The sequence below is a fragment of the Lissotriton helveticus genome, chromosome 7 (assembly GCF_964261635.1).
Source record: "Lissotriton helveticus chromosome 7, aLisHel1.1, whole genome shotgun sequence".
NCBI classification, from domain to species: Eukaryota; Metazoa; Chordata; class Amphibia; order Caudata; family Salamandridae; genus Lissotriton; species Lissotriton helveticus.
The window spans coordinates 695,854,422-695,869,584 of NC_136068.1; the positions used below are offsets into that span (position 1 = coordinate 695,854,422).

General features: G+C 42.8%; 1 protein-coding gene across 2 annotated transcripts in view; it reads left to right on the plus strand.

The window, feature by feature from the left end:
- LOC144766978 (uncharacterized) overlaps positions 1–15,163 on the plus strand; it is a 353,584-nt gene that overhangs the window by 247,579 nt on the left and 90,842 nt on the right. The window lies entirely within an intron of this gene.

Below are 15,163 nucleotides of genomic sequence, written 5' to 3' on the forward strand. Positions count from 1 at the left end.
GTTAAATGCATTCAAATATGTTAGCAAAAGGCACTTTAACCGTCCCCCCAAGAGCACACTCTACAAGAAAAATGGGGACATCCATGGCTTTCCTAGGAAATATTCCTCTTGAAGACATCTGTAAGGCAGCCACATGGACCCCCATACACACTTTCACAAAACACTACTGTGTAGACGTGCAAGCAAAACAGCAAGCTGCTGTAGGCCAGGCTGTCCTCAAAACTCTTTTTCAAACTGCTGCAGCTGGCACAGGTAACCACCGCTAGAGGAGATACTGCTATACAGTCTATGCCCAGATATGAATTCAGCAGCCCACATGCCTCGAACGGAATATGCTACTTATCAGTATGCATCTGTTCTTGGCATTAGGGCTGCTGACATTCATATCGCCCGCCCTCCTCCCCGGTGCCTGCCGCAGCTGCAGGATTATCTCTGGCATGGCCATCTCTTACTTTACTATCTCCATCTCTGCCACAATGGATGGAGAAGATGCCCATGCGCACTGTAGTCCAGGGGAGGAGTCACCTATCTCATGATACTTCGAAGACTCTTCCAGGACAATAAGGTGCAATCATCCGGACCCAACACTAGGCGGCGATCTATGCACAGATATGAATGTCAGCAGCCCTACATTCCAAGAACAGATGCATACTGGTAAGTAGCATATTCCTTAAAATGACAATAGTCAGGATTATCCTAAATGTGTATAAAGGCCTTCATCACAGTTATGGCCATCTGGTTGTAGTGTATGGTACTTAATTATCAGACGGGATTCAAGTCTCCTTAATTCCTGTAACCTGTCTCCCCCTCTTTCTCTCACTGGGACATGATCAAGTACACAGAATGATATGAGACAATTATTGCTCTTGTGATGGCTGGCGAAATGCCTTGCTACTTGGTTCTGTTTGTCAAGGTTCTTTATTGCCCGCAGGTGTTCCAATACTGTTTTCTTGGCGGGGTGGATAGTACTTCCTATGTAAAATGTATTACACAGGCATTTTAGTGCATAAACTGCATATTCTGTGAGGCAAGAGAAATGTTTCATGATCTTGAAGGGTGTGCACAGTTTAGAGAGTTTGACCTCTTTGGTGTTGGTACTGTACTTACAGGCTTTACATTTCCCGCACACAAAGAATCCCTGAACAGAACTGGTTCTGCTGGGGGGTGAGAGTAGGGTGCTGCAAATCCTGTCTTTCAGGGATATAGTTTTCCGATAAGATATTTGGGGATATTCAAGGATGCCTTTAGCCACGTCTTTATCGTGCTCAACACAGCCCAGACTTTTGAAATGGCTCTTTTGACTTCTCTAGATTGGAGGCTGTAGTCAGTTACGAACCTCACTGTCTCTGTCCCTTGTATCGTATTAATCTCAGTTTTTTCAGCGATCAAATCCCTACGTTCTTTCTTTTTAACTAGATCAATCGCTGTGGTGATGCACTTCTTACTGTAGCCCCTCTGTTTAAACCTCTCACACATTATTTCTGTTTCTAGATCAAAATCTTCCTCTCTAGTGCAGTTCATCTTAGCACGAAGAAGTTCACCCACCGGAATTGAGTTGATGAGGTTATTGGGATGGCAACTCTGTGCGTGAAGTAAGCTGTTTCCAGCCGTATCTTTCCTGTACAGAGATGTGATTAATTTGTCATTCTCAACTTTGACCTTCAGATCCAGAAAGTCAATAACCTCTCGCTCAATGTGGCTGGTGAATGACAGGTTCATATCATTCGTATTGAGAGTCTTGACAAAGTCCATGGCATCCTCTTCCCTGCCTTCCCATACAATGAAAATATCATCTATGTACCGGAGCCATGTTTTCACCCCTGCCTGATATTGGGGAAGGAGCCTGACCACCTGCTCATCCCAAAAGCCTAGGTACAACCCGGCAAAACTGGGGGCAAAGCAGGTGCCCATCGCTATACCAAGCTTTTGACGATAGATGGTTCCATTAAATAAGAAAAAAAATTGGGTACGGCAGGTATAAGCCATGTCCAAAATCAGGCTTATACCTGCCTTACCCAAATTTTTTTCTTATTTAATGGAACCATCTATCGTCAAAAGCTTGGCACAGCGATGGGCACCAGCTTTGCCCCCAGTTTTGCCGGGTTGTACCTAGGCTTTTGGGAAGAGCAGGTGGTCAGGCTCCTTCCCCAATACCAGGCAGGGTTGAAAACATGGCTCTGGTACATAGATGATATTTTCATTGTATGGGAAGGCAGAGAAGAGGATGCCATGGACTTTGTCAAGACTCTCAATACAAATGATATGAACCTGTCATTCACCAGCCACATTGAGCGAGAGGTTATTGACTTTCTGGATCTGAAGGTCAAAGTTGAGAATGAAAAATTAATCACATCTCTGTACAGGAAAGATACAGCTGGGAACAGCTTATTTCACGCACAGAGTTGCCATCCCAATAACCTCATCAACTCAATTCCGGTGGGTGAACTTCTTCGTGCTAAGATAAACTGCACTAGAGAGGAAGATTTTGATCTAGAAACAGAAACAATGTGTGCGAGGTTTAAACAGAGGGGCTACAGTAAGAAGTGCATCACCACAGTGATTGATCTAGTTTAAAAAGAAAGAACGTAGGGATTTGATCGCTGAAAAAACTGAGATTAATACGATACAAGGGAAAGAGACAGTGAGGTTCGTAACTGACTACAGCCTCCAATCTAGAGAAGTCAAAAGAGCCATTTCAAAAGTCTGGGATGTGTTGAGCACCGATAAAGACGTGGCTAAAGGCATCCTTGAATATCCCCAAATAACTTATCGGAAAACTAGATCCCTGAAAGACAGGATTTGCAGCACCCTACTCTCACCCCCCAGCAGAACCAGTTCTGTTCAGGGATTCTTTGTGTGCGGGTAATGTAAAGCCTGTAAGTACAGTACCAACACCAAAGAGGTCAAACTCTCTAAACTGTGCAAACCCTTCAAGATCATTAAACATTTCTCTTGCCTCACAAAATATGCACTAAAATGCCTGTGTAATACATTTTACATAGGAAGTACCATCCACCCCGCCAAGAAAAGAGTATTGGAACACCTGCGGACAATAAAGAACCTTGACAAACAGTACCCAGTAGCAAGGCATTTCGCCAGCCATCACAAGAGCAATAATTGTCTCATATCATTCTGTGTACTTGATCATGTCCCAGTGAGAGAAAGAGGGGGAGACAGGTTACAGGAATTAAGGAGACTTGAATCCCGTCTGATAATTAAGTACCATACACTACAACCAGATGGCCATAACTGTGATGAAGGCCTTTCTACACATTTAGGATAATCCTGACTATTGTTATTTTAAACACTATTTTTGGAACCCTGTAGGTATTGTATGAGACAATACATTACTGATTTAGCTGCTTCTTCGCATTCTGTTTTAACTGGTAACGGGGTAGGGGTATGTTCACGTATGAATCAAGCTGGCACTCACAGCATTTTATTTCACTTTATTACAGGTTCCTGTGAAGTCTCTATAGGAGAGTTTAAGACACAGCATGAAGTGACACGCACGTTTGGTTGAAACACAGAATGAATCAGAAGGACGAATGACGACAAGCACTTTTGCCTTTTTTCTAACATGCACAGTATGACTTTGCCCACTTGGGCTACATATTTAATATGTGGCAGTAAAACGGTCATTTTTATGGGCACACAGGAGCGGGACTTTGAGAACTGTGTGAATAAACACAATTTGCTTTGAGAATGGCAGGCTGTCCCACAAGAGCCGGTATGAATTTTGAAGGAAGAAACGTAGCACTAGCATTTGACTGACAGGTTTTGGTACTTTTTTTCCTGATTTGCCAACTTGGGCGAGACGCAAATGATTGTGTATTGACCTTACACGCGGAAGGACATTAGTGCCTGATCTCACTGCCACAAATTCACTGCACTTTACTGCTTTTCTGTGCTTTAATTATTTTATCAATGCTTGTAAAGTCATGACTGTCATTTCTGTAATTATCTGTGATGTACTTTCATTTTACGTGCAAATCAGCCATGAGTCTGTCTTCCAGCTCCTGTGTAATGTTTCAGCGGGAGTCTTTTGTTTATTTCTATCATAAGTATGAGTCACATGCTTTGTAGATAGAACTTTATGAAACCTTACACTCGTACTCGTGACAAAGGAGACTAGATCTCCGAAACGCGTCGAGTTTTGCTGCTATATTAAATGCACGCTTTAACCAAGGATTGTGGCCTGGATTTCGTTTCTCTCATACTCACTACGAAACGAGGATTGTTGGAATATTAGGGGCGTTGCGAGCCCGTCCTGGCCCGCCGCTGCGAGAGGCTGGGGAATCTCGCTTAAACTGAGTTTGGAATATATATAGATATATATATATATATATATACACACACACACATATATATATATATATATATATATATATATATACATATATATATATCCATATTACCAAAGTTTTGCCATATTTAGAAACACCAACGCAGTTAGAAACGTCTTCCTGTCTTTAATTGCAGTTACAAGCACGACGTGCATTCTTCCCCCAGTCCAAGCGCCAAATGCATTTCGAGCATGAGCTCTTTTTCAATGGCTTGCGCACGAGTTCTGGCAGCTGTGGGGACTATTTCCTTACACTTCTTGCCCCGCCCAAGTGGGATTTCATCCGCCCAAAGTGGGATTACATACTCCAAAGTGGCTGTTGGGAAATGTAGTCCGCTGCTCAGGTAAATTCGTGTGCAACTGTACTCCCCCAGTGGGTTTGAGAGGAGGAGAATCACCTTCGTGCATGTAATTACCCACGCTGCAAAAATCGGAAATTTCCAACTCCTTTTCAGCACTGTTGATTTCTAGTGCAAGGTCCGCTGTCATCACGGTGGGGCATTTCAGCGACGTGGCAAACGCCGCAAATTAGTTCCATATTACCAAAGTTTTGCCATATTTAGAAACACCAACGCAGTTAGAAACGTCTTCCTGTCTTTAATTGCAGTTACAAGCACGACGTGCATTCTTCCCCCAGTCCAAGCGCCAAATGCATTGCGAGCATGAGCTCTTTTTCAATGGCTTGCGCACGAGTTCTGGCAGCTGTGGGGACTATTTCCTTACACTTCTTGCCCCGCCCAAGTGGGATTTCATCCGCCCAAAGTGGGATTACATACTCCAAAGTGGCTGTTGGGAAATGTAGTCCGCTGCTCAGGTAAATTCGTGTGCAACTGTACTCCCCCAGTGGGTTTGAGAGGAGGAGAATCACCTTCGTGCATGTAATTACCCACGCTGCAAAAATCGGAAATTTCCAACTCCTTTTCAGCACTGTTGATTTCTAGTGCAAGGTCCGCTGTCATCACGGTGGGGCATTTCAGCGACGTGGCAAACGCCGCAAATTAGTTCCATATTACCAAAGTTTTGCCATATTTAGAAACACCAACGCAGTTAGAAACGTCTTCCTGTCTTTAATTGCAGTTACAAGCACGACGTGCATTCTTCCCCCAGTCCAAGCGCCAAATGCATTTCGAGCATGAGCTCTTTTTCAATGGCTTGCGCACGAGTTCTGGCAGCTGTGGGGACTATTTCCTTACACTTCTTGCCCCGCCCAAGTGGGATTTCATTCGCCCAAAGTGGGATTACATACTCCAAAGTGGCTGTTGGGAAATGTAGTCCGCTGCTCAGGTAAATTCGTGTGCAACTGTACTCCCCCAGTGGGTTTGAGAGGAGGAGAATCACCTTCGTGCATGTAATTACCCACGCTGCAAAAATCGGAAATTTCCAACTCCTTTTCAGCACTGTTGATTTCTAGTGCAAGGTCCGCTGTCATCACGGTGGGGCATTTCAGCGACGTGGCAAACGCCGCAAATTAGTTCCATATTACCAAAGTACCGTGATGACAGCGGACCTTGCACTAGAAATCAACAGTGCTGAAAAGGAGTTGGAAATTTCCGATTTTTGCAGCGTGGGTAATTACATGCACGAAGGTGATTCTCCTCCTCTCAAACCCACTGGGGGAGTACAGTTGCACACGAATTTACCTGAGCAGCGGACTACATTTCCCAACAGCCACTTTGGAGTATGTAATCCCACTTTGGGCGGATGAAATCCCACTTGGGCGGGGCAAGAAGTGTAAGGAAATAGTCCCCACAGCTGCCAGAACTCGTGCGCAAGCCATTGAAAAAGAGCTCATGCTCGAAATGCATTTGGCGCTTGGACTGGGGGAAGAATGCACGTCGTGCTTGTAACTGCAATTAAAGACAGGAAGACGTTTCTAACTGCGTTGGTGTTTCTAAATATGGCAAAACTTTGGTAATATGGAACTAATTTGCGGCGTTTGCCACGTCGCTGAAATGCCCCACCGTGATGACAGCGGACCTTGCACTAGAAATCAACAGTGCTGAAAAGGAGTTGGAAATTTCCGATTTTTGCAGCGTGGGTAATTACATGCACGAAGGTGATTCTCCTCCTCTCAAACCCACTGGGGGAGTACAGTTGCACACGAATTTACCTGAGCAGCGGACTACATTTCCCAACAGCCACTTTGGAGTATGTAATCCCACTTTGGGCGGATGAAATCCCACTTGGGCGGGGCAAGAAGTGTAAGGAAATAGTCCCCACAGCTGCCAGAACTCGTGCGCAAGCCATTGAAAAAGAGCTCATGCTCGAAATGCATTTGGCGCTTGGACTGGGGGAAGAATGCACGTCGTGCTTGTAACTGCAATTAAAGACAGGAAGACGTTTCTAACTGCGTTGGTGTTTCTAAATATGGCAAAACTTTGGTAATATGGAATATATATATATATATATATATATATATATATATATATATATACACATACACATATATATATATATATATTACCTACTGGCGGTCGCCAGTAGGTAGTTATAGTTAGGATTGATTTCCATAGGGAAATCACAACATTCTATTGGGAATAACTTTGGCGCCGGTTGAGGAATCTGCCTGAATTTTTTAGCAACTTTGCCTCGCGGCTCTCCGCTCCTTCCCTGAAAGTTTGGGGGGGATTCGTCAAGCGGGGGGCGAGATAAAAGGGGGGTCCCCAAACGTGTTTTCCCCATGTTAATTTCCATAGGGCGGTCGGTCGCACTTTTAGCTCGAACGGCTGAATGGATTTTCACCAAACTTGGCAAAATTGTAGGGACTGGTAGCCCGATGTGTCTTTGCTATGTCTCAAGATATGTGCTCCAGAGGATTTTGAGTAATTTAGGTTCAAAAAAATGTATATATTTATAGCCGCGCCCCGGTACGCGCACCGGGGAGCGCTCCGGGCGCGCCACGCGACTTGCGCACGGAAAGCTGATTGGCTCTCGGGTGTCTGTAAACATTCGAAACAGTCCGCAGCGGCCGCCATCTTGTGTCTCGGTAGGATCGAGACACAAGAGGTGGCAAAAAACAAAGGGGAAAATAACCAAAAGGGGGCAGAGTAGACCCCCCCTGACCCCCTAGGTTTGATGTGGGGGCCATAAAAGGGTCCCTCGGGTAACAACATTTTTTTTATTTTTTTTCGGTTTTCGCGGGGGGGGCGGTACGCGCACCGGGGAGCGTACTTTGGTGAAAAATAGTGAAAATAATAGTGTAAAATAATCATTTTGAGTGATTACAGGTAGGGTAGCTCTGAAAAGAGCTTTTGGGTTCAAAAGAGCTTTTGGGATCTGTGGCTGTTTTAGGTACCTACAAGTACGTCCCACACACACCCACACGCACACAACCCCACACCCCCACACCCACACACTCCCCACACACACCTCACACACGCACATCTCCACCCACACCTAAACACCCCACACCGTCACCATACACATCTACACCCACACCCACACATTCCACACACCCACACTCATACACACACCTCACCACCCCCAACACACACACACACACACATGCACACACAGATACCTCACAGACACACCCCACACATCCCACAGACACACCTCCGCCCCCCACACATACACACACACACCCACACCTCACAGACACACCCACACATCCCACACATACACACATATCTTACACACATACCCCCCACACCCACACACCCCCTCACACACCTCACACACCCACATTTCCACCTACACTCAAACACCCCACACACCCAAACTCACACACACACCTTACACACCCACACCTTACACACCCACACCCACATACTCCATATACCTACATACACCTATACACCTCACCCCCCCAGACACATACACACACACACCTCACAGACACACCCCACCATCCTCCACACACACCTCCCCCCCACACACATGGGGAAAACTCAGTGAAACAGTAAAATGTTAATTTAAAGTGCTTAGGGGTAGGGTAGCTCTGAATAGAATTGTTGTGTTGTGTGGGTGACTTAAGTACCAACATGTAGGTACCAATGCAGAGTCATGTTGTTACAGAAGTTATTGTGGTATATGGAATCTATACTATAGTCTGTCAGGAAAGCTGAAAGAACATTGAGGCAGGAGATGAAAAAGAGATGTCAAATACACATTGGAGATAATATAGTGGGAGAAAGGAAGTATCTATGAGCAAAATTACTATGTAACATAAAAAAGTTGCACAGTATACTATAAGTCTGACTTTACATTATAATCAATTTGGTACTAGTTTAAGAATTACATATAAAAATGAATAATGTCTCAAACAATTTTAGAATTATTGAATATACATTTTTTTTCAGATTCTTTTTCCAAATTAAACAGAACTTGTAATATTTGACTGTCAGAAATTTCCTCATTTTGAATCAGCAAATCTACTGATTCTACACATTGAAGTAGTTCATAGTCCCGTGATTCATCCATGAATTCCAAGTTATCATTGGGTACAATAATTTCTTCATTGTTGCTCTCCAGAACAATTTCAAAGGAAATGTTTTGCTCTCCTTCCATTTTCGTGCTGTAATTTGCATAAAAAATAAATATATCAGTAGAGATAGGGCACTGTTGGGTTTAAGTTCAGACAGGTAGTTTGGATTTTTTAACAGTGAATTTATCTTTGGGCAGTGTATGGTATCAGACTGGAAGTAGAAATATAAAAAAGTGTATGTGATGAAGCCTAAGTAAATTCATAATTATACAAGACAAGCCTAACTCCGTCCATGACTATAACAGAGAAGTCTATCTCAATCTACAACTATTACAGAGGGATAGTATATAACTATCAGAAAAAGTTTTCTAAATTAACTTAAAGTGCACAACATACTTCAGTTTTCAAAACAATAACTTACCTTTGAGAAAGCAGTTGAAGTTGTCAGTGAAAATGCTCTTGAAATATACTTCAGGAAGTAGTAGTCAAAATGGCTGTGTTTTCCTCTCTTTCTTTATATATATTCAGGTACATAACCAATCAAATGTCATGAAATAATAGTAGAAAATGGAAGTAACATTTTAATTGGTTGTCAATTCTAACACTTCAGATGTGTTTTTGTGAAGTAATTTACCTCAGGACATTTAGAGAGGTCGACAGACTAAATGGCTCAATGGAATTCCACCAAATTTGGGAAAATGGTAGGGATTGGTATGTAGTATGAGCTATTCTATATTTGGTGAAAGTGTCTCCAGTGGTTTTTATGTAAATTAACTTTTCACATTTTTTTAGAGCGCTCAAAAGGGAGAGGAGGGAGTTGCTATGGTGAAATGATGAAAAAAAGGGGAGAGTTTTCCCTATTGAACCCAGAAAGGACCGGGAAGTAAGGCAACAAAAAAAGGGAAAATTCCTTTCTGAGTTTTAGAATTCTAGATTGACATTGAAGTCTACTCTGGCTTTTTCAGGCAACAGTTACCCCAAGTAGTGTTACTTAACCAAAACTGACAATAAGTGTATCAAAATATGATTTTTATTTTGATTTTTTTTTTAAAAAGAAGCAAATACGTTCATATAGTTGCTTTCACAATACATTTAGAGTCCAGATACCATAAACATAGTCACATAGAATCATAAAAATCTTTTTGAGCACAAAAACATTTTATACAAATACATTCAAATTATTATAAAAACCATAATTTTAAGGTACACAAAAACAATTAATTACTACAGTTAAAAACAGTTTGTCGACGCGTTTTGGTGATTTGTCCTTTGGAACACCTTCTTCAGGACTATTTTAAAAGATCTTCTTTATCTAAAAATAGATACATAACAATTGTTAGTTGTTAAACTATCAGGGGGATTTTTCCTTATAACTGTTGACAAAGCCCTACGATTTCTTACATTAAAGTGTGGTCCTTTTATGCATTGCCACATCAAATCCGGGAGTTGTAGTTGATTTTAGTTACTCCTTCTCCCTGTTATTACATCAGGGAATCTATACATAAAAGAGACATGTTTTTAGAACTTTACACATGATTTTGGGAACTAACCACATTATCCCTTGTACCTAATGTGAGGATTAAACTACCCACCTACTTTTATTTCATCAGGAAGCCGATTGGTACATGGGTCTTGCTCAATTCAGTTTTTGGTCGATTTTTTTCTTTTATTGGTTCTTGTGCGACGTGGATCTGAGCACTTCGTGGATCAATCTGTATGCAGAATGCACCTCTTTTTAAAATTAGATGCGATCACCTCCGCCTAGGTAAATAACATATATATTGTTTAGTACCACCCGTCTTTCTTATATATGTACTTTTCAAGCGGGTTATGATTAGGATTTACACCTATTTCCTCTATTGATTTAAAGAGAAAAGTGTATGTGTATACATCTTGCTCGATATTTTATAATTAGAGCGGAGTTTTGGTCATATTCACTTTAGAGACCGCTTACATTCAAATTATTATCTATTTTCGTGATTTCTACAAAACGTTTTCTGAAAGAATATATTTTGCGCGTTAATCTTTAATTCGAGCGCATTTTGGCAGTTATGGTAACCTTCCGTGTGGGGGACGCCTTTCTCTTTTAAGCTAAGTATGTGGCTTTAAACTAATGCCCGTAGCGTAAAACACGCTGTTTACGTGGCCCCTATGTCTTGTTATGTTATGTTATGTTATGTTATGTTATATTTATGCTTCTATAGCGCACGGCCACTCCATTTGGAGCATCCCGGCGCTTTTTCGAAGGTACCCACCAGAAGAGGGAGAAACATAACACTGAAGGGACATGCAACACACCTATAAAACAGCAGCAGCGGACTATGGGAAAAGCCATGTTTTAAGGGCCTTTCGGAAGGACAGCAGGCTAGAAGCCTGTCTTAAAGAAATCGGGAGGTCATTCCAAGCACGAGGAGCTAGATAACGGAAGGACCGACCTCCTGCTCTGGCGCGCTTGATAATGGGAACCTTCACTTTGGATAGCGCAGCAGATCTAAGAGATCTAGAGGGCTGATACCAAGACACACGTTTAGAAATATATTTAGGACCAATACCATGTAAGGCCTTGAAGGTCGTAGTCAGAGTTTTAAAAAGAATCCTTTTATCAATCGGGAGCCAATGTAAGGTAGAGAGAAGAGCAGTGGCTCTAGCTCTTCTTGGGAGGCCGAAGACCGCTCGGGCTGCAGAGTTCTGAGCAACTTGAAGACGCCTGACCAGATATTTGGGAAGCCCCAAAAATAAAACATTGGCGTAATCCAGTCTGGAGCCAACCAGTGCCTGGACGATAATTTTCCTGTGCTCGATGGATACTAAAGGTAAAAATTTGCGTAGCATCCGAAGGATGCCAAAACATTTCCCAGTGAGAGATGAAATGTGTGGTCCAAAAGATAGGTCGCTGTCAATGATCACTCCCAGATTTTTGGCCTTCTGGGATGAACTAACGGGGGGACACATATCCTGCGGCCACCAGGGTTTCCAATCCGGCTCAGCGATACACCCAAAAAAGAGCAGCTCCGACTTGTCGGAGTTGCATTTCAGTCCATGATGTCCTAACCACTCGAAAACCGCACTCAGACAACCTCTGACCTGATCGTCGTTAAACAGACCATTCCTGTTGCTCACAAACAGGAGCTGGGTGTCGTCGGCATAAGGGACAATCCGGGCGCCGAAAGACTCCGCGACCACTGCCAGAGGAGCCATAAAGATGTTAAAAAGGAGGGGGCTCAAGATGGATCCTTGGGAACCCCCACTTCTAGCAGCGGCATCTCGGCGGAGTAAGGAGGAGCCCAGATTGTCTGCCGGCGGTCGGCTAAGAAGGATTTAAGCCACCTCCACACCGTTCCCTGCAGGCCAAAGTCCCAGAGTCTAGTAAGGAGAAGCGCATGGGGAACGGTGTCGAACGCCGCCGACAGGTCAAGCATGACCAATGCCGCCTTTCTTCCAGCATCCAACTCCTCCCGGATGGCATCTGTGACTTCGAGGAGAGCAGTTTCCGTGCTGAAATTCGCACGGAAACCGGATTGGGTGTTATGCAACAGATCATTTTCCTCGATGAAGTTAGACATTGAAATGTGGACAAACCTCTCCGTCACTTTCGCTAGAGCCGGGAGTAAGGAAATAGGTCTGTAGTTGGCATGGACTAGAGGGTCGAGTGCTGGTTTTTTCAGGAGTGGCAGGATCATGGCGCTCTTCCAGGCCTTTGGAACTACCCCGGATGAGAGTGACATATTTAAAATAGGGTTGACCAAATCATTCAGCACAGGTGCCAAGTACGCTAAACACTTGGCCGGGCACGGATCCTGTGGAGATCCAGATTTAAGGTTGGACAGGATGTCAAAAGAGCTTGCATGATCCAGTGGGGGAAAATCACACAGCAGAGGACCATGAACAGACATGGGACACCCCATGCTCACCGGTTGCTGCTGGAAAGTGGAAGAGAGGGAATCTTGAATAGTAGTAATTTTCTGTACAAAGTATACAGCCAGATCCCTCAACCAGGATTCAGAGTGCGTATGAATAGGGGTGTAAGCAGAGGAAGAAGTGAAGTCTTTTACCACCCTAAAAAGTTCTTTACTGGAATGCTCCGCCTCATTTATTCTAGATTCCAAGTAAGCTTTTTTTCCAGCCCAGATTGATTTGTGGTAGACTCTAGTCAGTGTCTTAAAATTCTGCCTTTCTGAATGATCGTAAGATCGTCTCCAAGCTCTTTCAGCTTTTTTAAGATCTTGTCTAGCTTTTTTTAGCTGCGGAGTAAACCATGGGGCAGATATCCTTTTATTGGCAGAGTTCTGTGTCTTGGTCGGGATCGAACTCTCAAGACACTCTAAGAGCCATTGATGGAAAAAAGCGGTATAGTCCTCTACATTGTCAGATGTAGGACAAGGAAAGTTGATTAGGGTGTTTGATAGCATCTCTCTAGTGAACAGATGGAAAGATTTAGAGAGATGCTTTGACGACCCCACTAATTTGGACCGTGTTGAAACCGTAATAGGGAGGGAAAAGGAAATAAGAAAGTGATCCGACCACAAAACTGGCACGGGAAGATCTACCCCAATAGGGAGAGTAGAGAAGATCTGGTCCAGCGTGTGGCCCTTCTCATGGGACGGTCCTACCACGTATGGAGCTAATCCGAGCACAGAAGTAATATCCAATAGTTTTTGGGTATCTGGGTCTGAGCTAACATCCATATGAATGTTTAGATCACCTAACAGGAGGCAGTGATTAGATCTGAGGCAAGGAGTCGAAAGGGCTGCCTGTAATTCTTCTAAAAACGGCCCCACCGAGCCTGGTGGTCTGTAGACAAGAATCCCTGTACAAGCCTGGGAGGACGAGAGCTGAAGGGTGAAGCCGAGGGCTTCGCTGCCCTGGATATTGTCAACAGATCAGAGTGCAGATCTCTCTATCTCGATCATCGGTCCCCCTTACCTCAATCTTGTAGTGCGGTCGTCCGGTCTCTCTGGCTATCCCGATTTGAATAAGCTCGTGTGTCTGTTTTCGATCTTATATACACACGCTAACCCGGCTCTTCCGAAATTATTTAAAACACCTGGGTTTCCATGATCAAAGGGCATCCTATTTTGGCCGCCATGACGGTAGGGAAAACGTACACATTAAATAACGGACTACTAATTCGATGGCGCGTTTTGCCCTGTCCCTGTATTTTTAATAGCACGTCTCTGTTTTTTTAAAATAAATCCCGATATTTACAGAAACGCTATTGCTCGTTCACTTTTTTTATAAGTAGCAAACAACATTTTAATAAAACATTAGATGTTCTCAATTATATTATTTGACATGATGTTATCGGCCATTTTAGTAGTTTTTCTAAGAATGCACGTTATTCAACAATATTTAACATAACATCGTATTATGACATGTGCGTTTTTATGTGCATACTCAGAGATGCAGACGCTCTAGTTGCGCGAATTATTTGTATTTATATTCAACTTATCATATTTCTGCATGTACATTTTAACTATGCATAATTGAAAAAATACTTATATTCTTGTTGCATAAATCATTTATATTGGCGTTTACAGATTTCTAGTGCTAGGAGCTGCACGTATTCACTCTGCACATGGGGATATTTCTTGCTTATAAGCAGTTATCATATGTCCCATTACTTCCCATAGTATTATATTGATGTACCAAATTAAAATAACCCATTATGATTGTTTTCATGTGGAGTGGATTCCCTGGCTGAGTGAAGATATACGTCCCCTTTACAGGCCATCCACATACATTCTATAAAACGTCGGTCACCATTGTTTAAACATTCTTTCATTATTTTTCACAGACTTTAAATGAAAAATTAACAGAAATGGAATACTCATTTTAACCACCAGCCCATTGTTACTATACAGTGGTACAAAATTACATTCATTTGAGAAAGACATCTTCTTATTTCCACTTGAAAGGTTATCGTATTTCTAACCTTGTATACATTTCATACACGTAAATAGTACATGTGATTCTGTTAACAGATGGTTTCCATATATTCACAATTCATGGAGACATTTGCGTGCTACCTCACTATTTTCTCCCATTCTTCTCTGCTGTTGAGACCTTCAGTATATGACCTAAATTTAGACATAAAGAATTGTTCTCTTTGTTTGCGTCTTTTTTCAGTATCGCCACCCCTCATTGATGTTTTAATTTTTTCTAATATGAACCACTTTAATTCATCTTCTCTATGATTCATTGTTGTCCAATGTTCAACTAGAGGGGCATTTTTCTTTCTGTTTTTCAAGGCTGATCTGTGTTCAGATGGACGCAAACGCATTTCTCTGCCTGTCTCCCCAATATAGCACTTCTGGCATGGGCACGTGAGAAGATATACGACATTGGATGTCCTGCAGTTAACGTGGTCGTTCATCCAATGAATTATACAATTC